General features: G+C 35.2%; 1 long non-coding RNA gene across 1 annotated transcript; it reads left to right on the top strand.

Annotated features, from left to right (window-relative positions):
* Window positions 1-13,940: 13,940 nt before the first annotated feature.
* On the top strand, window positions 13,941-14,940 carry LOC135198388 (uncharacterized). Its single transcript, XR_010310787.1, has 3 exons — window positions 13,941-14,302; window positions 14,633-14,719; window positions 14,862-14,940. It is a non-coding gene; the product is annotated as an uncharacterized LOC135198388 (long non-coding RNA).
* The last annotated feature ends 9,834 nt before the right edge of the window (window positions 14,941-24,774 follow it).

Here is a 24,774-nt window from a genome sequence, read left to right as displayed (position 1 = left end):
ACTTCTCATTATCTAGTGGTGGTGATAAGGATAAAGCTCTTTTTATTGAAAGAATGAGAAAAAAGAATCATGGAACAGGCAGGTAAATGATGATATTACACCAAGTGTGAATATTTGGGAATTCAGAGAAGCAGCAAGGCGGAGTCAAATTGAAATCGTCAACAATCATACCGAACAGTCATGACCAAATTTGTGATATACTTGACTGTGTCATTCAAGCACTTCGTGTGGAGCTCTGGGAGCTTAAAAAGGATATTGCGAGTATGCAAGAACAGATCACAAGAGTTTGTAATGATAACAGAGCGACTTCTATTGGAGTAAGGCAGAAGAGTTAATCAGAAAATGGGCAGAGGCTGCAAGTTTCAGTGGTCTGACAAACAATGTTCAGACTTCCTTGAAAAATAGGTGAGATAAAAGACATCAATTTGCTGCACTACAAGCAACTGTCACTGATGAGACTTGTTTGCCATTTGCAAAGGATGAACTTTCATGTGCTATTAAAAAAGGTAATTCCACTGCCCCTGGTGAGGATGGACTAATGTACGGAATAATTAATTTAGTTATGATGGAGGATAGCCCTTTGTTAGAAAGTGGAAAGTTGCTCTAATTGTTTCTATACCAAAAGAAATGTGTAGTGTTGGGCTATTTCACTCACATCCTGCTTACGCAAACTAATGGAGAGACTTGTACTTAATAGGCTACTTAATGTGAATGGGGACCAATTATCACCTAATATGTTTGGTTTCATAAAAGGGGAAAGTACTTCTGAATATGTTATAAAAGCTTTAAGTAATACTGATGTGGATGTAAAAGGAGCCTTTGGAGGAACTTGTCAATAAAAGCATTAAGGGTGCCCTATTGAGATGGACTGAGAATTACTTAACTGGACGGGGTACCAAGGTTTGCTATCAGGGCTGGCTGTGAGTCGGAAGAAAAGTTAATAGAATGAGGCACTCCACTAGGTGGTTTACTCAGTCCCACTCTATTTAATATCTTACTGGATAAAATTGCGAGGTATAGTTTTACCAGGGGAACTGAGGTTATTATCTATGCTAATGATATTCTAATATAGTGTTAATTCTGCAGAGTTGCAGAATTTATGAATGCATATGCGACTGGTGGTAAATGAAGAGAGAAGTAAAATTCAGTCACGATAATAGAGTTTTCAGTGTTAAATGTAATATTATTCTATGAAACTGTACAAATTAATGTTGAAATGTGGCATTTTATAGTATTGTGTCAAGTTGGAAAAAGGTGTCTATTAAACCGTGGTTATGATGTCGAGTAAATGTTAATATTTGTATTTTAGACTTTAAACAAAATGAATGTAACACCTGTGAGTTAAAACAGTTGGTTTTATAAAAAATTAGTACTTTGCCAAAATGTAACACCATATGTACTGTGATGGCCCTGTCAATGCATTGTGTGAAGGTTGGGGGTGGTCATTGTACGAGAATTTTAAGAGAACGACACACAAGTTGGGATTTTGTCTAAAAGAATTGAGGATAAGACATCTACTACTTTTGCTGAATAACACGCAATTCGTGAAGGGTTTGTTTTTGTTGATTGTCAAAGTGCTTTATTTGCCCTCAATAGTTCAAGTCCTGTAACATTTATTTGATAATGAATGTAAAGTATTAGTATATGCGATAGAAAAGCTGGACTATGTTGTCAAGTTTTTCTGGATACCCTCGCATGTAGGTATTCATTTAAATGAAATGGTTAATATCTTGGCTAAAGAAGCTACAAACAAAGTTGTTGGGTATGAACAGAATCATGAACAGAATGGGAAACAGCTGAAATTCAAAGAATCATAAACAATGGCAGTGCAAGTAGCAGACACTATTTGTCTGTTTCAGAAAATACAAATACTGTGTACACAATTATAAAGCTTTGTCTAAAGTGGACGCTTTTACAGTGAGGCTACTTTTGGGTTATAAGTACTTGTTGGCAGTGCGTACTATATTGATGCTGAAGGAAGATCTTGTATACTACGTGTGAGCCACGTAAACATACGATGCAACTTCATATTTTACAATGTAATCAATGATCAGCATTTAGAGATTCTCAAATTAACAATGTAATCTATCAAGTATGTTATTTTTTTAATAATGGTGTATGTCCTAGAATTGTTCAAAAAATTTCCCAACTTTCACTGGAGCATATTATTTGTTTTAGTATGCAATTACTTCGAATGGAATGTATTATTTGTATGGTTGGTATATTAACTTCCTAAATACACCCCATATGATGGAAAGTACTGTCAATAAATCTACAATAAAAAATCAAATAATCTGTAGCACGCCCACATTACAAGACGGCACGATTTGCGTAAAAACAGACTTAGCTTCCTGAGATATGTCTTCGTAAAGAAACCCTTGAGTTTATTTGGAAAAAATATAAACGCCACAAAGACAATCATCCTGGTAAGTAATTTCCATAATTTTAAGAGTTACTTTTTTTCTCTATAATGCTTATCGTTCGTGCCTGATACCAGTTTCTCAGATCCGTTTCTTTACAATTATCTAAAAGTATTGAAAAGGTAATAATGTTTTACCACAACCATTCTGTTCTAGAGCCACCAGTTTATTAAAAACCGCATTGAATGTTCATTTGTAAAACACGGGGCCTGTGTACCAATAAGTTTTTATAAACTGTATTTTACTTAATTCAATAATTTACACATTCCTTCAGTAGTTTACACCTTTCATTTCCGTAATAAGCAGAAAAGATAGCAATTAAAGAGCCCCATTAACACAAATATGATACTTTCACAAGAAGCATTCCACATCTAACGGCAGTCATGTTAAAATCCTCCAAACGTCTTTGATTACCAAGTTCGACTATTTTGCTCATTTATCTCCTGTTCGGTGTCAAATTCACATAATCACTAAGCCAATAGTCTCTGTAATCGTTACTATCCTAACCAACCAGTCCTGAGAATTATTAGTCTTTAAATTGGTTTCATGAATAGAATAGAATACAGCAATTAAGCCTCAGGCCACGCGCTGGGACCTATGAAGTCATTCAGCGCTGAAAGGGAAAATTGAGAGTAGAAAGGTCTGAAAGGTGTAACAGGAAGAAAACCTCAAAGCAGTTGCACTATGAAACAATTGCTGGGAAAGGGTGGAAAGAAAAATACAAGAGAATACGAACGAAGGTACAGTAAAAGGAGTGACAGAGGTAGTAGCTAGAGGGCGGCGGGACGCTGCAAATAGCCTTAAGTAATACCTACAGTGCACCGCATGAGGTGCACTGACGGCACTACTAATCAACGGGGGTTTCATGAATAGTTGCGAAAATAAATGGCCATTACCCTATACTAGTGATGTATTAAATTGAATGGATTAGGAAATTTAAGCAAAAAGCAAAGTGCTGGGACCTAAGTGGTTATTCAGAATCAAAGTTTGGTATTAAACGGAAATTGTTAGAATAAATAATTGTATTTGGTAAAAGTAAATGGTAAAATAGAGTTTTTCATCTCAGAGTTGTAGCTCCCCCCCCTGCCAAACGACTCCCCCCTACCCCCCACCACCCCCCTCCCCCCCCCCCCCCCCCACCACCACCTACCACCCCTACCCTTCATTAAAAACATCGCGCAATACTTTGGCAAGAATCCAACTGCAGTATTCCAGAATTTTTCTAGTCTATAACTTTAATTTTTCCCCTGCGTTAAATCCTATATTTAACGATATACCTTAACTTCAATATTTCAGATTTTTTTTATCATGTATAACTTAAAATTTTCATTTCACCTGCGTTAAATCCTATATTTAGCCAGGTAGCTCATGACCTTTGTCCATGGAAGTGTAGCTCATTTCTTTTTATTAGCTCCATGAAACAATTTGATATGCACGTTTACCTTCTAATTACAATTGTTCTAATGATTTAATTACGTAATTTACATTTTTTTCTCTCAATACATTTAACGGTGCTCTTGCTACTATATATTTATTCATTAGTATAGAGTCAGATTTCAGCTCGTTGTCCCACAAATTAGCCAAGGGCATTTGAGTCGTCTCAACCAATACCCGAAACACATTTCCGCTATAAGTGTTGAACAAATGGAATTTCCAACAATTCCATGAGGGTGGCTTACATTAATTGCTTTACGTTTAAAATTTGATATAGGCCTTTCACATGTGTATTCACTTACACGTGAATACTGTTAAATAGTCTGGTATATTTCTAGATTAACTAAGTAGTTTTTACCTTCAGCATCTATAATTTTATGGATAAGCCAGACTCCATATACTTTGTTTTCCCCTATAAAAATACCGAGGGAGCATTCAAGGACTGAAAATTAAAGACCCATTCTATTTATTAATAAAAATTATAATACAGAGGCAAGTGGTAGGTTTACGAATGCAGAATATCCTAGGAATCTAAACTACAAACATATCAGGATTTTAATTAAATACGCAGCATGGACATCATAGAAATTGCATGAATAGAAGCTTACATCTATCTCACCGGCATCTTGAGTCCCTAGAAATGTCAGCCTAACACTGAAAGGTTCGCAAACCCGCCCTGTGGCTGCACATTTTCTTAAATTCGGGTTCCTCTGACAAGTTGTGACCTTCAACAGAATAATAACGGCAGCAGAAAATGTTCTTACGGCAATTACTCGGCATCTCCGTAAGGAGAACGTTAATTCTAATATTTCTTGCAATCGATATTATATCGTTTTCCTGAAGGTTAATTTAGCTTATAAAAACCATGAGTTACATTTCTCCATTCAATGTCCAAAAAAGGTTATTCCCCACTGAAAACTAGCAACCATCTGGAGTAAGATTGTCTCGTACAGTTCATGCCGTAATTATGCGATAGGGCTGTACAATAAACATTTATACTTTACAATGCTACTCTGCTTCTGACGCCATGTAAAGTGAAAATTTGTTCAATACACGTAGGAACCACTCAAACAAAATTTGCATATTAATACTTTAAAAAAAATGAACAATTCTGAAAATCCCCAATATTAAAATTAAAATAACTCAAATCGCCAATATCAAAATTAAAATAACTCTTAAATCGCCAATATCAATACTGAAATAATTCGTATTATATGATCAAAGTGGTATTCTTAAAAAAAATACCTTTGATTTTCCAAGAATTCAAGTAGAAGTTAAAGAAACCACTGAACCTTAAAATAAAGCATCAAAGTTCTGTAAAGTGAGCTTTTGTTGCATCATAGACCAGTTTTACCACCAGTCATAATCAACGAGATCAACAGCGCCTACCCTGGTATACTGTATTTAAAAATTTCATTGGTACATGCATTAACGGACTGATGACCTTTTAAACATTTTAGGTATTATAAGCAAATACTATCAAACACCTGATTGCCACGGACAGCTTGGCGGACACTGACGTTCATTACAGCATTGCAATCACTAAATTAATGGGTACCAACAATTGCATCCAACTCATATGATAATACCTTCACAACCTCATTATGTTAATTAACATACTCAAAGCCTTGTTGATGGATACCTTCAGAAACTCATTCCTTGATTTATGGATAGCATCCCAAACTCTGCCTGTCTCATGAATAGTTCCACAACGCATTATTCAAGGAACCATCACAGTTTCCGCTTATGTTTTGACCAGCTCCACAAAGTACTGTCCTTATTCAAGGATAGTATGAATGCCTCGCTGCCTTGTGATCACGGACAGCATCATATTGTGCCAATAGTACCATTTACTCACTTTCTGTGTTCACGGATAGCCTAACACGCATTTGACTGGATTCATAAGAGATAAATAAATTCATTGCCCACGTTCATGGATGGCATCACAAAACTATTTTTTGTCAGTATGGTGTTTTTACGTTGCATGGAAGCAGTGGTTATTTAGCAACGGGACCAACGACTTTACGTGACTTCCGAGAGTGAACTTCTATCGCCAGAAATAAACCTCAACTCCTCACGCCACTGAGGCGCTCACAAACCTATTGACAATATTCGTGGTAACATCACAAAACTATTGCCAGTGTTCACGAGTAACATTGGGTAACGAACTCATTGTGTTCACTGGGTAACGAACTCATTGCCTGTGTCCATAGAATAACAAACTCATTGCCTGTATTCAGATTAATATGTAAACTCAAAATATTGGCGGATAGCATCAATACACGTACACTGCTTATGCTACGAGTAACCCAATAGTATCAAAACTAACCAACATACGTGACAAACTTAACTTAAACCCCACTCAAAGTATCAGATATCCCAATTATTCTTTGCAAAAAATTTCCTCTACTTAAAATTTTCACTTTCACTTAAAAAAAATGTTTTCGCTTTCCTGCTGTCTGTTAATAGGAGATGAAAGTTCCTAGTATGAGTTACTGACAAACTACATGAAACTTAATTCCATCCATTAACAGCAGAAATCCATTACTCTGAACATAATCACAGTATGGGGAAAATATTGCATCGTTTTGATGATTTTCAAGAAATTAGTAATTGGGTAAGCAAGCCTTATTATCGTAAGTCATGCCAGGGTAACATACCAGGGCAACTCCCGGAAAACTCTTATTAGACAACTCATACCTGGACAACTGATATCTAGGACAACATATATATAGGACAGCTCATAACCGGTATAAAGTCATAACTATTTAATTTTGAAAGAAGAATACAGTTAGAGAATAAACATTAAAAGAAAAGCATTTTAGTTGGAACATTGAGAAATAAAACCATTAAAACTGTCAATATAAAAAGAATTTACTAAAACTGAAACTTAGTGCAGATTATAGTCAGCTTTTAAGGGGAGATTATATGTCATAGCTTTTAATAAAGGCCTTTTCTTGCAAGGATCATATTTTCCAAGTCAAGTTATCGGTCGCTTGTTGCAATCTTTGTAAACTTCTTTTGAAGTTACTTGTCGCTCTAATTCCAAATCAATTTTATTTTTCTGTGTCAAACTCGACTCCAACTTTAGTGTATTCACTGATTTCCAGATATTCGGATGTTGGCATGAAATTGAATTTTGTAAGGCATTTTATGAAAACCAAGACAATTATTACTTCTATTCATGCCAGTTGAAGCCCTGAAATATTCCACATTTCAATTAGAAATACTGAAGCCAGACGTAGTCTTCTAGCGCCCCTTCCTCTTCCGGGTCCTATACAAGTCACTTCAAAATGAGACTCAAATTCTTGTGGGAAAACTATCTTCTTCGGACAGCAATGACATCACTCACTGGTAAAAAAGCAAGTGCTGTAAAACACTTCAGTAGACGAAATATTTCATCTGTATTATATTGGACTTTATGACGTAGCTCGACAAGTTTTCGGTGGAAGTTTTGAGACAAGTTAAAAATAAAACCAGTTACCTCTGTCGGTTAAACCTTGAAAAAAGGCTATTCATGGGACCTTTTTCGGCTTCCATCATATTACCTTTTAGGCTGAATATCAGGGCGAAAACAACTGAGAAAACAACCGATAATTAGTTGCCGCTCGTTGGGTAACAATGAGAAATCACTAAGAACATTCCAATTACCCATTTAAATGCCGATTGTATATAACCGGCAATATATATTTGTGGACTAGCTTAAAATGTACCATCGCCGGTACAGTCACGAGTTTCAACAAGATCATCCAGTCCTGTTGATGAGGCGGAAATTGGCATTCTTTATTCATCTAATACGCCAGTATCATACTGCAAAAATGGTTCCCGATTCAAATTTACGTACAAAAGCAGGATATCAAATCCATCTCATTCTTTTGGAATGGGTGATCCTTACCCTGTTAATCACAATTCTCGCGGTCTCTTGTGATGACACGGCTTTAACTTTTATAGAACAAAGATAATTCTCTATTCCACTTTATTCACTTGAAGGCTGTGAAATTGCTCCCCTGTTGAAGATGCCTTCTAAAGGGTCCTTGACCATCGTCTGAACTCGCGCTCTGCAAATCTTTACTTCACATAGCCATCCTTATCTTGATTCATCTGCATTCTGTCTGAAAATAGATACGTAGTTATCATCCACAAGCTTATTAGCTCCTCTCCAAGATTTTATATATGGCATTGTGAGGGGTAAACATTTTAAATAGTTTGAAAAGTTAACAAGTCCAAAACCAACTGACTTGACAAGTACAAAATATAAAATAAATCAATTTCTTGAAAAAACTATGACTACCGTTTGAGAGTCGTTTGCTAGACGAACAGTAGCTAACATGAACTTACAAAGTTCAAAGAATGCTAGACAGTAGTTAATCGAATACTGTTACGCCTATAGACTAAAAATCTGTATTTACTTTGTCAAATTTTAAAGTGGGTTACTTTTAAAGGTAAAAATATTTATACCTGTTATGAGTTGTCCTATATATCAGTTGTCCTAAATAACTGTTCGGGCACGAGTTGTCCCATACGAGTTTTTCGGGAAAGAGTTGTCCTAGTATCAGTTGCCCTAGAACCATCGTAAATGACATTACATTTAGTTTCTTCCTATAACCCCTATAAGCAGAAAGTTTCGGTTGCGAGAAAGGAACTATTTAGTTCGAATCCTCTGAAAATTCTGTTAAGTCTAACAGTAACTTTACACTTAAATATTCAAATTCGGGCAAAACCTTTACGAATATTGACCAAAACTTTTGTGACTTAACCACAAACACTCCATTTTCAGAAGGTAAAATTCTGAAGCTAAAACACCCAGATCCAGACCTGTAGCATAAATTTAATTGGTTTTAATGCTGAATATTGCCGTTTGATGGCATAAACATTCTTAATTTCCTCATACCTCAGAGGTAACTAACCACATTTAAACAACTTACTACTTACTTGTATTTACAAGAAACTACGCAATAAATTAAATTAAGTATATACTTACCACCTGAAAGAAAGTCCGATTAGTTGGCATGTGCAAAACCACCCAAGAACCTGCATAGTAGGTCATACGACTTACTATGCAGAATATGGGGGCTCCCCCACCCGTACAAGGGTGCCACCCCTGAAGGGGTGGAGGATACGGTGTATCAACTGTTAAAAAACATATGGAAATTTAAAATAAATTTACTACAACAAAATTTATGACAAATTAAGAAAAACATTACAAAAATTAAAAAGTAAATAAAAAATTACTTAAAACTAAAGTTAGCAGGAAAAAATACTTCCTACATACCTGATGCTAAAGAGATTAGCTTTACCTAGCGTGAAGCTTTACCGTTAAAATAGGAAGTCAAAATCAAACTTTTACCAAAAGCATCATGGGAAAGAATGCTCTAGAGTGGTCCATAACTTTCTCCAAATCTTGTACATTTTGGGCGTTTACTCATGTCAAAATATGGGTAAAAGCCCACAGAAATAGTTATAGTGACTGCGAAAGACTTTTACGAGACTAAGCACGCAGCAAAAATTCGAAAATCCCTAGAACAAATATACAACATTAGCAATAATACAGTAAAAGTTCAAGCGTTACCTTGCAGAAGCCCAGGGTTTTTTTTAACTTAACCAACGAAGTGACAACAATTAATGGAAATCTCAGGCGCCAACTGCAGTCTATTCGCATGATAAAAGAATTTTTTTAACTTCACACCAGGAACAACTACGCTACGATAAATTATGGAGGAATTCAATACGCCACTCCTGAGGAAATTAAAGATTCCTTAGCAGACTCCTGTTAAACGCCTACCCCGCCCCGAACGATGTTACACAGTCGAATTAGGCCCGTAACCCAGTGTTACCGTTGTATCCGCATAAAGTTTCCGCAAGCGCTAAGTTACGTTTTTCAAGCGATGCTTGTTTACTTTTGGCCTTCTATACGAAAACAAAGATAACGAAATTCTCACCTTACTCGGTAAATAAAATTATTTAATTTTCTAATTGTGAACAATGTTTCACTGATATGTGTAATATCTGAATCGATGTGTTCGTCACTATTTGACCATATAATTATGCACTGTTCCTCGGCATCATTATTAACATTTTGAGGCTGTGTGTCAGATATTATAACACAACACTATTGTCTGCATTGGTGTGTTCATCACTATCTGACGATATAATCATGCACTGTTCCTCGTCATCATTATTAACATTTTGAGGCTGTGTGTCACATATAACACTATTGTCTTGCTCATTTTCACTTTTTTTTTCATCATCAGCTTCGTCTGAAGATGAGTAATCTTCAGGAAAAAAAAGACTTTTAATATGTAATCATATGAATCCACCAATTCATTGTCGTCCTGAGTTTCACAAATTTCAACTTCAGTTTTTTCTTTGGAAAATAGCAGTTTTCTGGGAAAAATAATCGATATATAATCTCGCAATTTGCGGCCACTCATGTTTTTTTCATTTATAGGCCATCTGCTGTATATGGTCACTATAAAGTATCGAACGGGATAAAACAATGAAATCATATGTATGATAATGGATTGGCGATCGGGGAAGATAGAATACTTAGTCCGCATAATTATGGTTGCCACTTGATCTTTACGAGTTTTGCAGAGATGCAGGTATATATAATATTGGAAGTCTCATTGTCTATGAAACGTGAGCTCCAAAGATATATTTTTGAAACTCTGGACATTACCTATTCGTAGGATATGATGATCACGAACTTCGCACATAGGGATTTGAACGATTTATATCAATTTCGTTATACTTAATGTACATTACTAAAAAATGTATATATATACATATATATATATATATATATATATATATATATATATACAATATATATATATATATATATATATATATATAGAGAGAGAGAGAGAGAGAGAGAGAGAGAGAGAGAGAGATGTATATATACACGTATAATACGTGTATATATACATATATATCTATATCTATATATATATATATATATATATATATATATATATATATATATATATTTATATATACATATATATATATGTGGTTGCTACGCTTACCATTCATTTATTGTTACCTCACAAAAGCCAGACACCTGAACCCTCATCACAGGTATTAAGCGACTGAATACTCTAAAGGCAACAGTGATCCCTTATCAACTTACCAGTATTGCAGAAAATCAGACTAAGTTCATCAAAACAGGTGTGAGGTAATCTTGTAAGTAATTAAATTAATCAAAGGGCATCACTCCATCAACAACTTTAAAAGTCTAAGTATTTCCCTGATTTCAGAAGTCTAAGTACTTCACTCTATGATTCTACCTAACATAAATATAATCAAATGCAAATATACTGGTTAGAAATTAAATACTTATAAAAATTTTAAATACAAAAATTCATTATGAAACTCAAAATTTATAAGTAAAACTCACAATATCAGGGAAAATTACTGTTACTTGAAAACAAAGTAAAGTTTAATTAATTCTTGAATCAAATAAGTAAAATTTAATAAAAATTAATTTATCAAAAAATTCAAGAAAATTAATTCAATTGAAATTGAAAAGTGTTAGGCAATAATTGAAAATTTGAAATTAATTCACAAGTGCTAAACAATAATAAAACTTGAAAAGAATTCTAAGTAAATGCAAATTAATTCACAAGTGTTAAATTTAATTAAATGTGCAATGATTAAGCAATGAAAATAACTAACTCAATTAAATTGTGAATGTAAATGAAAAAATTAAAATAAAAAGGCACACTTCAATAAGAAAATGAACAGATACACAAAAAAATGAAACAAACACAAAACACAAAAATTTGCAATGTGTAAAAGTGTAAATCTTTTCACTCAAAATATTGTAACCATCAGTTTTTACCAAACCTTCGTAACCATCTGTTATTAGTTATTAGTTAACCACTGTTCCTATCAGTTATTAGTTTCTTACCAAACCATCATAACCATTAGATATTAGTTAACCACTGTTCCTATCAGTTATTAGTTAACCACAGTTCCTATCCGTTATTAGTTGCAACTAATAAAAATATAACACACTTTACCTTAGTATACCAACTTCTTTCTTTGCTGCAGGCTTGTTTCACTTTACCAAAAACCAGGCGCCGTTACGAAACAATGTTTGTTCGGATTCCACAAAAAACACTAAATAACACTTAATAAACTCTAAGAAATATCAAATGTGAAATTCTCAAGTTATGAGTGACCAGTTTATAGTACGAAATTGTTACGTTACTTTAAGATCAAAAGTGCTATGCGATGGAGAGAGAGAGAGAGCGAGAGAGAGATCTGAACGCCTCGCAGTTCTAAGATATAATGAATCTCTCTTCCTTACGGAAACTGGACAGGGCAGATGACACAAAACGTTTTTGGGCAATAACTCTTCCAGAAGCTTCAAAAATTTACACAATTTTCATACAAAAATGTGTAACCTGCACGTGGCTTTGACAAAGACATACACGTATGAGACCAGTCTGTTAAAAAAAAAAGACACGTATTCGTCTCGATTGACCGAAGCAGAAGGCCTTATCTCATTTGATGACAGATTCCCAAAACACATTGAAGATTTGAGCTCGCTTATCAAACGTGTTGACAGATTAGGAAAGCAAACGGATCTCGGAGATCCTCTAATCTCAAAGTGTTGATATAATAGGGGAACAATCATAGTTTCGAACGGACAAAGAAAATCTCTCTCTTTTTACGTTCTACGTTATATATATATTCTTTTACAATATGTTATGCAAAATCTGAACACACATTTAAAACATCCTATCTCTAAGCTTTCTAGGAATCTGGAAAAATGTTGCAAAATTCAATTCTAACATTTGATACAGTCACAGAGGAGATATATGCATTTTGAAAGTAACAATATATAATATACCTCCCCCCAGAGATTTTTTATCACGGTGTTGAATCCAACTATTCGCAACGAGATAGATAATCAGCAACTACAGGCGGTCCCCGGGTTACGACGGTTCCGGCTTATGACATTCCGAGGTTACAACACTTTTTCTTAATGGAAAAATCCGTCCTGGGTTACGACGCTTGTTCCGAGGTTACGACGCTGATGCTTCCGACGCTCCGAGTTAACGACGCTTTTAAAAAACACATGCTATAATAAAAATCCTTTATAGTTTAGCACAGTATATAATAAATATAAGTTTTTGGTTACATTACAACAAAAATTTTGAGGTTATGATGATTTTCGGCACTTTTTATGTCATATTTTTTAAATTTTTTTAGTGACGCCTCATATGCGGAACTAGTTTCCGAGCGAATGAATACACTAGCCTGGGATGCGCAGTTTGAAACAGTCCAAAAGCGCAAATAATGAAAAAATCATTGCTTGTTTCCAGTACATAATTAAAAAAACTAAGTTTCTTGTTAGATTACAACACAAATTCCAAGGTTACGACGTTTTTTTATGCTTTTTAACAATACCTCATACGCAGAACTAGTTTCTGAGCGGAGGCGCATAAATTAATTAACGCTATTAAACTGTATGGTAAATTGACCGAACAACGACCTCGAACGGTCGAGGACGCTAAGCGTAACAATACCAAACAACGCCACCTCAATCGTGTGCTTGCCTGCATTTCACTAGGTTGTGTGCTGATCCGTTGCTGATATTCATTGCTTTTTTCGCGCATTTACTATGGCTCCGAAACTTTCTCCGATGATAGTTCATCCAAGAAGAGGAAGGTCATCACCATGGTGGTAAAATATGACGTGGTAAACCGTTCGGAGAAGGGACAAACTAACACCGAGATAGGTCGTGCTTTAGGGTTGAGCAGGACGACCGTGGTAACCATAGTCAAGGACAAGGAACGTATTCTGAAGCACGTTAAGGATGCTGCATCGATGAAGTCAACAGTGATTAACGAGAAGCAACGTAGCCAGAGCATTGTTGAAATGGATAAATTGCTCATGATATGGCTGGAGGACCAGAACCAGCGACGTGTTCCGGTGAGCTTAAGTGTGATCCAGGAGAAGGCTAGAGCGCTGCATGAGGCAGTAGTGAAAAAGTTTGGAGAAGGCAGTGCTGGTGGTGAATTTACCGCGAGTAGAGGTTGTACTACACATTACAAGTGTCATCAAGGGATAACTACAAGTAGAAGCACCATTTTTGGATGGAAAAAACCCTTCAGGAAAGTATACGTATCAAATGTAACATGTAGTAGTGTAACAGAGGATGAAAAGTAAGGTTTTTACATACAGTATGTACATACGTATATAACGTTTTTTATTAGGAATTTCCAACCAAGTTTGATTACATGTTATAAACCACTGTATGTATGGTTACTATACATACTGTATGTAACTTACTAGCATACATGACTTAACTTAGATAATTTTTTTGTACATTCCAGAATCCCAGAACCCCCTGAATGATGTAGGCTATGGGGCCACATAAAACTTTGTCCAGGGTTACATACATAGCACGACAACTTTAAACTACAGTACTAAAAGTAAGGAATTATACATAGTAATTAACATACATTAGTAACTAAGTTTTATACTATTTAAAAAAAAAGTGACCAAGATCTCTCACATGGGATAAGTGATCAAGGTCTCTCTCATGGGATAACTGGAAACTTTGCAAGTTTTTGGTAAAATCTAAACCCACTCCCTGCTGAACAGAGGGTGTAGACCAACTTCATTACACCATGCCAAATTCAATTACAACATGCATACAGTAGTACTACACTGATATTAAACCACTGTATGGTGCATATTACTGTATGTAACTTACTATGCATAGAGGACTTACTGACAAAATTATTTTTTGTACATTCCAGAATCCCAGAACCCCCTGAATGATGTAGGCTATGGGGCCACATAAGACTTTGTCCAGGGTTACATAGCACGACAACTTTAAACTAAAAGTAAGGAATTAACTAACATACATTAACTAAGTTTTATACATGTTATATCTGATATTAAACCACTGTATGGTGCATATACTGTATGTAACTTACTCTGCATAGAGGACTTACTGACATACTAATTATTTTTTGTACATTCCAGAATCCCAGAACCCCCTGAATGATGTAGGCTATGGGGCCACATAAAACTTTGTCCAGGGTTACATACATAGCACGACAACTTTAAACTAAAAGTAAGGAATTAATTCACATACATTAACTCTTTTACTCTTGATATAATTTACTCTTGATATAACTCAAAGTAAGGAATTATAAACTAAAAGTAATGAATTAATTAACATACATTAACTCTTTTACTCTTGATATCTATTATTTACATATTGCATTCAGGACTTTGTGTAGTATTTTGTACTAATTGTGTTATACTTTTACCTTCCAGAACTACCAGACTGGGATTTTAGTGTACTCCAGGATGTACTACCAAAGGATTACTTCAAAAATTTGCATAGTGTACCTAAGGATAGTTCAAGAATTTTCGTAGTGTATAGTGTATAATCTAACCTAAGGATTAGTACTTCAAGAATTTGCATAGTGTATTAGTATATATAAAGTCAACTAAGGACTTGGTACTTCAAGAATGTGCATTTATAGTGTCACAAGAGTATAGTAAAGATTATATACCTTCAAGAACCATCCTTTGGCATTGAAATAACCACACTACACATCATGCAATACTTGCATGTCACACAGGTAAGGTCTCTTTAACTTTTTATTAGTTTAAGGCATATTTCCAAGTGTCGTTCCGGCTTACGATGATTTTCGGGTTACGACGCGTCTCAAGAATGGAACCCCCGTCGTAACCCGGGGACTGCCTGTATATATATATCTATATATATATATATATATATATATATATATATATATATATATATATATATATATGAGCTGATTCAATACAGTTTTGAATATGACTTTTCCGTGATAGTCTGAAGTCCGTGAAACCGTTATAAGTGATACTGAGTGTGTGTAACAAAACAAGTCAACCGCCAAAGACGTTACAAGTTGGCGTGGCTTTGGCAGTTCAAAGAATGCCACGCATCTCTTTATCCCTTTGTGATTGGCCCCTTGTGTCTAAGGAGCCAGAATAGCCAATCAGCTTCTTGCATTAACGATGCTGTGTGAAGGGGGTATTTGAAACAGAGACTGCACCATCGGTGAAATCAGTTCATTAGCGGGTCCCACACAGTACAGATTGGGTCGACACAATTGCCCAGTGCTGCAGTCCTTTTCCCGTCGGCCGCCACACAAAGACGTGTGTCACCATGAGTGTCAATAACAGTCTAACCTGCTGTCCATTTGTGCACTAGCATAGTTAACGTAATATTTACAGTTAAAGGCCACCTATGTAGCTAAGAAGAATGCACCTGTGTGTTAAACGTTCCTCGATTATTACTTTTGCATGACCTCCGTTGCATGCATGTGAACTTATCTCTCTCCTGTTTTATCCTTCGTATCGCAAACTGACAAATGACCGCAATCAGGTCATATATATATATATATATATATATATATTATATATATATATATATATATTATATATATACATATATATCTTATATATATATATTTATATTATATATATATATATGTATATATATATATATATATATATATATACATATATCTATATATATTATATATATTATAAAATTATATTAATATAATTATATATATATATATCTATATATATATATATATACCTATATATATATAATATTATATATAATTATATAATAATATATAGATATATTATATATATATATATATATATATATCATTATAACTAGGTATATATCTATATATATATATGTATATTATATATATATATATATAATTATTATATATATTACAATATATATATATATATAGCTACTATATAATATATATATAGGTATATAATATATACATATATATATTAATAAATAATATATAATATATATATATATATAATTTATTTAAATATAGTGTCTATCCTATTAATATATATATATATATATATATACATATATATTCTCATACGTGTATGTCTTTTGTCAAAGCCCCGTGCAGGTTATACATTTTTGTATGAAAGTTGTGTAAGATTTCGAAGCTTCTGGAAGAGTTATTGCCCAAAAACGTTTTGTGTCATCTGCCCTGTCCAGTTTCTGTAAGGAAGAGAGATTCATTATATCTTAGAACTGCGAGGCGTTCAGATCTCTCTCTCTCGCTCTCTCTCTCTCTCTCTCCCTCTCTCTCTCCATCGCATAGCACTTTTGATCTTAAAGTAACGTACCAATTTCTTACTATAAACTGGTCACTCATAACTTGAGAATTTCATATTTGATATTTTTTAGAGTTTATTTAGTGTTATTTAGTGTTTTTTGTGGAATCTGAACAAACATTGTTTCATAACGGCGCCTAGTTTTTGGTAAAGTGAAACAAGCCTGCAGCAAAGAAAGAAATTGGTATACTAAGGTAAAGTGTGTTATATTTTTATTAGTTGCAACTAATAACGGATAGGAACTGTGGTTAACTAATAACTGATAGGAACAGTGGTTAACTAATATCTAATGGTTATGATGGTTTGGTAAGAAACCAATAACTGATAGGAACAGTGGTTAACTAATAACTAATAACAGATGGTTACGAAGGTTTGGTAAAAACTGATGGTTACAATGTTTTGAGTGAAAAGATTTACACTTTTACACATTGCAAATTTTTGTGTTTTGCGTTTGTTTCATTTTTTTGTGTATCTGTTCATTTTCTTATTGAAGTGTGCCTTTTTATTTTATACAGTAGTACCTTGAGATACGAAATTAATCCGTTCCGAGGGGCCCTTCGTATCATGAGGTTTTCGTATCTTTGACCACATTTTACATGTCAAATGGCTATCCGTTCCAAGCCCTCCAAAAACACCCCAGTAAATTTCATAATAAAGCTAAATTGACCTATAAACAATGAAATACTACAACAATTTGGACCATTCAATACCTAAATTAATAAAAAAAATGCAAAATATAACCTGTAAATAAAGTGTATATTAGTGTACATGGTAACAAGAAATATACTGTACGTACGTAAAATGTGGAAGCTTGCCTTTCGAGTGAGGCTATGTACATACGTAACTATCCAAGGAAGATTGCTTCTGCCTACTTTTCACAATGTTCCTGTGTGAGCCTTTTTGGGGGGTGTCTTCTACAAATGATTGCACTTTATGAAAAGCGGCTTTAATTTCTGCTGTTTTTTTCTTTTGTACATATCGTACATACGTACACGTTTAAAAAATATTATGTACATACTACTATCGTAAACTATCCAAGGAAGATTGCTTCTTTGCCCGACGTTTTCACAATGTTTCCAGGTGTGAGCCTTTTCACGGGGTGTCTTCTTACAAATGATTGCACTTTATGAAAAGGCGGCTTTAATTTTGCTGTTTTTTTTCTTTTGTACATAATGGTACATACGTACTTTAAAAAAATATATGTAATACTACATACGTAATATCCAAGGAAGATTTTTTTGCTTCGCTCCTACTTTTCACATGTTCCTGTGGAACGCCTTTTTTTTCAGGGGTGTTCTTTTTTACAAAATGATTGCACTTTAACTGAAAGGGGCTTTATTTTCCGGTTTTTTTCTTTTTTTTGATTTTTAACTTTTTTTTACTTTTTTTTTTTTTTTTTTTTTTTTTTTTTTTTTTTTTTTTTTTTTTTTTTTACTTTACGGTAGGTTTACGGAATTTCAACTTTCTGTTTTTTATCACTTGGTTCTTTTTTTGCACCTCATGACTGTTGACTCTGTGGCCCTGTGTCAATCAAAACCCTGTTCAGCCAAATGCTCTCTCTGCAACTGATTTGGGTACTGATTGTTCGGCTGCTGACCTTCAACATAAACTGAAGTGCCTTGATTATACGTACTACTGGTATGCATGTTGTAAATGATTGGTCTACACCCTCTGTTCAGCAGGGAGTGGAGATTCTACCAACCTTGCAAAGTTTCCAGTTATCCCATGAGAGAGACCTTGATCACTTATCCCATGTGAGAGATCTTGGTCACATTTTTTTTTAAATACGTACACATTGACGATCCCAAAAACGAATACCGCGTGCGTACTATATCAATGCTGGTACCGAGTAGCCGAGCCACACCACCACGTGTACATAGTAGATGCATGATGGGAGGGACGCTGGCCAATAGGAGAGAAGGATTTCATGGCCGCGACTAGCATCAGGAACCAATGGGAGAGCAGGAGGATGGTGGCGAGTCTACTAGTACTAAGATGGTGGCGCGCGGCGCGATTTTCAAAATTGCAATCCGGGCGAATCTCGGACTTTCAGAAACCTTTCGTATCTTGAAAACTTTTCGTATGTAGAGCTGTTAAATTTTTCGTATTGGCTTTTGTATCTCGATTTTTTCGTAAGTTGAGCCTTTCGTATCTCGAGGTACCACTGTATTTTCATTTGCATTCACAATTTAATTGACTTAGTTATTTTCATTGCTTAATCATTGCACATTTAATTAAATTTAACACTTGTGAATTAATTTGCATTTACTTAGAATTCTTCTTTCAAGTTTTATTATTGTTTAGCACTTGTGAATTAATTAATTTCAAATTTTCAATTATTGCCTAACAACTTTTCATTTCAATTGAATTATTTTCTTGAATTTTTTTGATAAATTAATTTTGATTTAATTTTACTTATTTGATTCAAGAATTAATTAAACTTTACTTTGTTTTCAAGTAACAGTAATTTTCCCTGATATTGTGAATTTAATTACAAATTTTGAGTTTCATAATAAATTTTTGTATTTAAAAATTTTAATAAGTATTTAATTTCTAACCAGTATATTTGCATTTGATTATATTTATGTTAGGTAGAATCATAGAGTGGTAATTGATTTGCTTTCCTTCAAAGTTGTTGATGGAGTGATGCCCTTTGATTAACTTAATTACTTACAAGATTACCTCACACCTGTTTTGATGAACTTAGTCTGATTTTCTGCAATACTGGTAAGTTGCAAAGGGATCACTGTCTGGCTTTTGATCAGGTGTCTGGCTTTTGTGTTAATGGTGCCCAGAGACCAGGGAAAGCAGATTTCATTATCACTCTAGTATATACTGGTGGTGTTAGGGATATATTTTGTTGGGAGAGTGACCATATAGTTTTTGTTTTACATTTAATGTATTGAATTGTAAGTTGATAACTTAGAGGAAAATGGCTCAGTCCAAGGTTCAGGAATTTTTAGCAGCCCCTTCCATCAAAGTTTTATCTGAAACCACTGTGACTAAGGCACAGTGGAGCGCTTTAGCAGTGGCATGTGGTGGTTATGTGTATACTAGTATGGTAAAGGCACAAATAAGATGTATTGCTATGGAATCATTGATAAACTCTGGTAGAATAACTGATGAAGATGAGTTAGAATTGGCTCAAGAGTTGCTGAATGTAGCACGTGCTGATCTCATAAATAAACAAGCAGAAAAGAAAGAGAAAAGTGATGCAGAGTTAGAGCTTAGACGCATTGAAGCAGAAGAGGATTTGATTAAGCTGAAAATGCATGCTGAGAGAAAGAGAATGCAAGCTGAAAGAGAAAGAATAGACAGGGGAAAACAAGAAAGAAGAGAAAGAGAAGAAGAAAAAGCAGCAGAAGAGGAAAGAGAAAGGATAAAAGAGGAAAGAGAAATCGCAAGACATGAAAGGGAAATGGAATTAATATAAGCTAGATCCACATTACCTGTAACACCGTCTAACCCTAACCAAGGTAATCAAGACCCTGTATTTGATGTAGTGAAAGTACAGAAGTTAATCTCTAAGTTTACTGAAGAGCTCCAGATGAGGTTTTTTGATCACTTTGAGAAAGTGGCTTCAGGTATGGGATGGCCAGAGGATAAATGGTCAGTTTTGCTACAAAGTGTCTTGATTGGTAAAGGGAGAAGTGCTTATCTAGCCTTAACAGCTGATCAGTGTAAAGACTACAAGGTACTTAAACACAGTGTGCTACAAGTTTACCAGGTGACCCCAGAGAACTACAATGAAAGATTCAGAAATTTAAGAAAAGATGAGAAGGGAACATTCTTAGATTATGCTTACAAAGTGAGAAGGTGTTTCAAACGTTGGATAGAAGCTGCTAAAGTCAAAACTTTTGATGAGTTAGAAGAGTTACTTGTTCTTGAACAGTATCTTAAGGGAATTCCTGAACATATAAGAGCCTATTTAAGAGAGAGAGAGGTGAAGAAACTTGACAAAGCTGCTACACTGAGTGAAGATTACAATATAATCAGTAGTAAACGTAATTACAATGTCAAGTACCAGAGTCAACAATGCCCAGGTTTTAAGTCTTACCCAAATAACAGGAACAAATTTAATGGGAAACCTACAAGTGATACTACCAAGAGTACACAAGTAATACAACTCAGCAAGCTAATGTGAAATCCTCATCCAGTTTTTCAAGACAGTTACAGAAACCTAATGTTGTCTGTTTCAAGTGTGGAAGAGTAGGACACTACAGTCAAGAGTGTTACCGGAATCAACAGCAGTCAAAGCCAGTTGGTCAAGTTGTGAGAGGTGACCAGGTGAAACAAACTACGAAGAGCAGTGTGGGAAAGAATCATACTCCAGAGAAGAATGAAACTAAACAAGCTGAATGTTTAGCAACCAGTGGAAATGTTACCTCAAGCAGTGAGTGGCTTAGCAGTGTGGAGGCTTTTAAGCCATATATCTATGAGGGTATGCTGTCAACTCAAGAAGGAAGTGTGCATGCACCAGTCAAGATATTACGTGATACAGGGAGTAACCATAGTGTGGTAGTACGCAATTCTCACCCTCAGTTGGAGAAGAGACTCACAGGAGATTCAGTTATTTTGAAGGGTATAGGAGGAGAGGAAGTAACTCCTATATGCCGCTTACACCTGTCATGTGAATTGGTAACAGGGAATGTTGATTTTGCTGTAAAGGACTCACTGGCTGTGGAAGGTGTACATGTTCTGTTGGGGAATGAAGTTGGTGGTGTGCCATTTATTCCTTGTCCTGTAGTGACAGACAAACCATTGAGGATTAGTCCTACGGTAGAGTTGGAGAAGAATAACCCCCACCTGTTTCCTAGTTGTGTAACTACCAAAAGTACGAAGAGGACTATGACTGTAAGTGAAGAAACTGAGGATTAACACACCCAAGAAGGATCAAGTGAAGGATCTTTGTGCTTAGAAGAATTATTCCAGGGAAGTGAAGTTTCCCATAGTGCTGACCAAGAAGAGATTTCCCAAGAAGAAGAAGAAGACGACGACGACGACGAAAAAGAAGAACCTGATGTTCCTGAAGAGACTCCGAGTAGTCAAAATGTACCTGAAGACAGTAGTGAAACTACAGTAGCTGAGTTACTAGATATTGAGAATTCAACCCTTGAAGTTGGTCAAGTGACAAGAGAGAAGCTGATGGACTTGCAGAAGAAGGATACATCGTTAACTGATTTGTTCTTCAGAGTTGTTGATCGAAAAGAGATGCAACAAACTACTACCTGTTATTATCTGAAGGAAAGTTTACTGATGAGGAAGTATAGACCTACAGATATACCAGAAGATGCTGTATGAGGCGAATATCATCAAATTTTGATTCCATATCCATTGAGAAAGCAAGTGGTTGCAGTAGCTCATGAGTCTGGACATATGGGAATCAGGAAGACTGTGGAGAAGATCATGAAATATTTTTTCTGGCCTGGACTTCACAAAGATGTTAGCAGGTTTTGTTGTGAGTGTCATACCTGCCAGATAGCTGGAAAACTGAATGAAACCATCAAGAAAGCCCCCCTACAACCTATAGAAGTTAGAGGAGAACCCTTTAGCTAAGTGATTATAGACATGGTTGGACCACTCCCGAAGACAAAGAAAGGAAATGAGTATTTGTTAACATTAATGTGTCCTGTGACAAGATATCCAGAAGCAATCCCTGTTAGAAACATTTGCCAAGATAGTTGCTGAAAAACTTGTGGAGTTTTTCTCAAAGTTTGGAATACCAGAAATAGTACAAAGTGACAGAGGAACAAACTTTACTTCAAAGTTATTCCAGGATGTGATGAATTTGTTAGGAGTGAAACAACAGTTATCCACTGCCTATCATCCAGAGACTCAAGGTGCCTTGGAAAGGTTCCACCAGACATTGAAAAGTATGCTGACAAAGTATTGTTCTGAATCAGGAAGAGAATGGGATGTTGGTTTACCATTAATGTTGTTGAAGTTAGGAGTGCTTATCAGAAAGTATGGGATGTTCACCTAATGAGATGATTTTTGGAAGAGAAGTTAGAGGACCGTTGAAGATTCTTGCAGAAAATTGGGAAGAAAATCAAGAGGAAAGCCAAGGAGAGTATGTGAAGAACTTAAGGAAAAGGTTGAAAGAGATTAGAAAATTCTCTTTAGAAAACTTGAAAATGAGTCAAGAGAAAATGAAAAGGAGATTTGATGCTAAGACTAAGCTAAAAAGTTTTAGTGTTGGTCAACAAGTATTAGTGTTCTTACCTATCAAGAGATTTCCCCTCACTAATAAATTTCAAGGTCCTTACAAGATAATTCAGAAGTTAAGTGATAGAACTTATGTGATTGAAACACCAGAAAGAAGAAGAAGATAAAGAAAGATACATGTGAACCTCTTGAAACCTTATTTCTCAGAAACTAAAACTGAAACTGTGTCAGTAACCCAAACAACTTTATCTACAGAAGACGATGATGGCTACGAATTGAGAGCTGCAAGCAAGATGAATAATTCTTCAATTTTGGAAAATTTGGAGGATAAACTGAAATATCTGAGTGTTGAACAAGGTGAAGACTTAAGTGAAGTAATTAGAAGTTTTCCAGAAATTTTTTCAGATGTGCCTAGACGTACTGATCTGACCAAGCATGAAATCAAGATTCAAAAAGATGGAAGATCTTTCAAGCAAAGAGCCTATCGCTTATCACCGTATCATCGAGATGTTTTGAAGAAGAAAGTTGAGTATTTGCTGCAACATGGATTAGCAGAACCCAAGTTCAAGTCACTTCAGTTCTCCATGTGTGTTAGTGAAGAAACCAGATGGTTCATTTAGGATGTGTACTGATTATAGGAAACTGAATTCTATCAGTGTGGCTGATAATTATCCTTTGCCTCTTATAGATCAGTTACTTGATAATATTGGACAAGCAAGTTTGTTCCATGATAGGACTTGTTTGAAAGGATATTATCAAATTCCCTTAGATGAGAATGCCAAGTTGCTGTCAGCTTTTATTACTCCTTTTTGACTGTATCAGTATACTGTTCTGCCGTTTGGTCTGATGAATGCACCCGCAACATTTCAATGAGTGATGGATCAACTGCTAGGATCAATAGAAGGAGTAGGTGTATACCTAGATGACATCGTGATTTACTCTACAACGTGGGAAGAACATCTGAAGATTCTGAGGAAAGTTTTCAAGAAACTACAAGAAGCAGGATTAACAGTCAACCTAGAGAAGAGTGAGTTTGGCAAGGCAACTGTGCAGTATCTTGGGTTTGAAGTTGGGAAAGGCCCTCTTGCTCCAGTAAATGCTAATGTAGAAGGTATCCGTAAGGCTACCCCACCTACTACCAGGAAACAGCTACAGAGATTTTTAGGCATGGCTGGATTCTATTGTCGTTTCTGCCCAAATTTCTCAGCCATAGTAGCTCCCTTGACAGACTTAACTAGTCCCAAAGCTAAGTTTGTGTGGATTCCAGAGTGTCAAGAATTCTTTGAGAAGGTAAAAGCCATTTTAACTTCAAGACCAGTACTTCAAGCTCCAGATTTCGACAAGAAATTTGTTATACAAGTTGATGAGTCAGCCTGTAGCGTTGGAGCTGTTCTACTTCAAGAAGATAAAAATAATATCTACCATCCTGTGTGCTTCATGTCTATAAAACTGAAAAAACATCAGAAAGTATACTCGACAATCGAGAAGGAAACTTTAGCCTTAATCACAGCATTGAAGAAATTTGAAGTGTATGTGAATAGACCTAGGAATGAAGAAATTTTAGTGTTGT

This window comes from Macrobrachium nipponense, chromosome 22 (assembly GCF_015104395.2).
Source record: "Macrobrachium nipponense isolate FS-2020 chromosome 22, ASM1510439v2, whole genome shotgun sequence".
Taxonomy (NCBI): domain Eukaryota; kingdom Metazoa; phylum Arthropoda; class Malacostraca; order Decapoda; family Palaemonidae; genus Macrobrachium; species Macrobrachium nipponense.
Note: the sequence above shows the minus strand (reverse complement) of the source record. Positions and strands in the feature narration are given on the sequence as shown.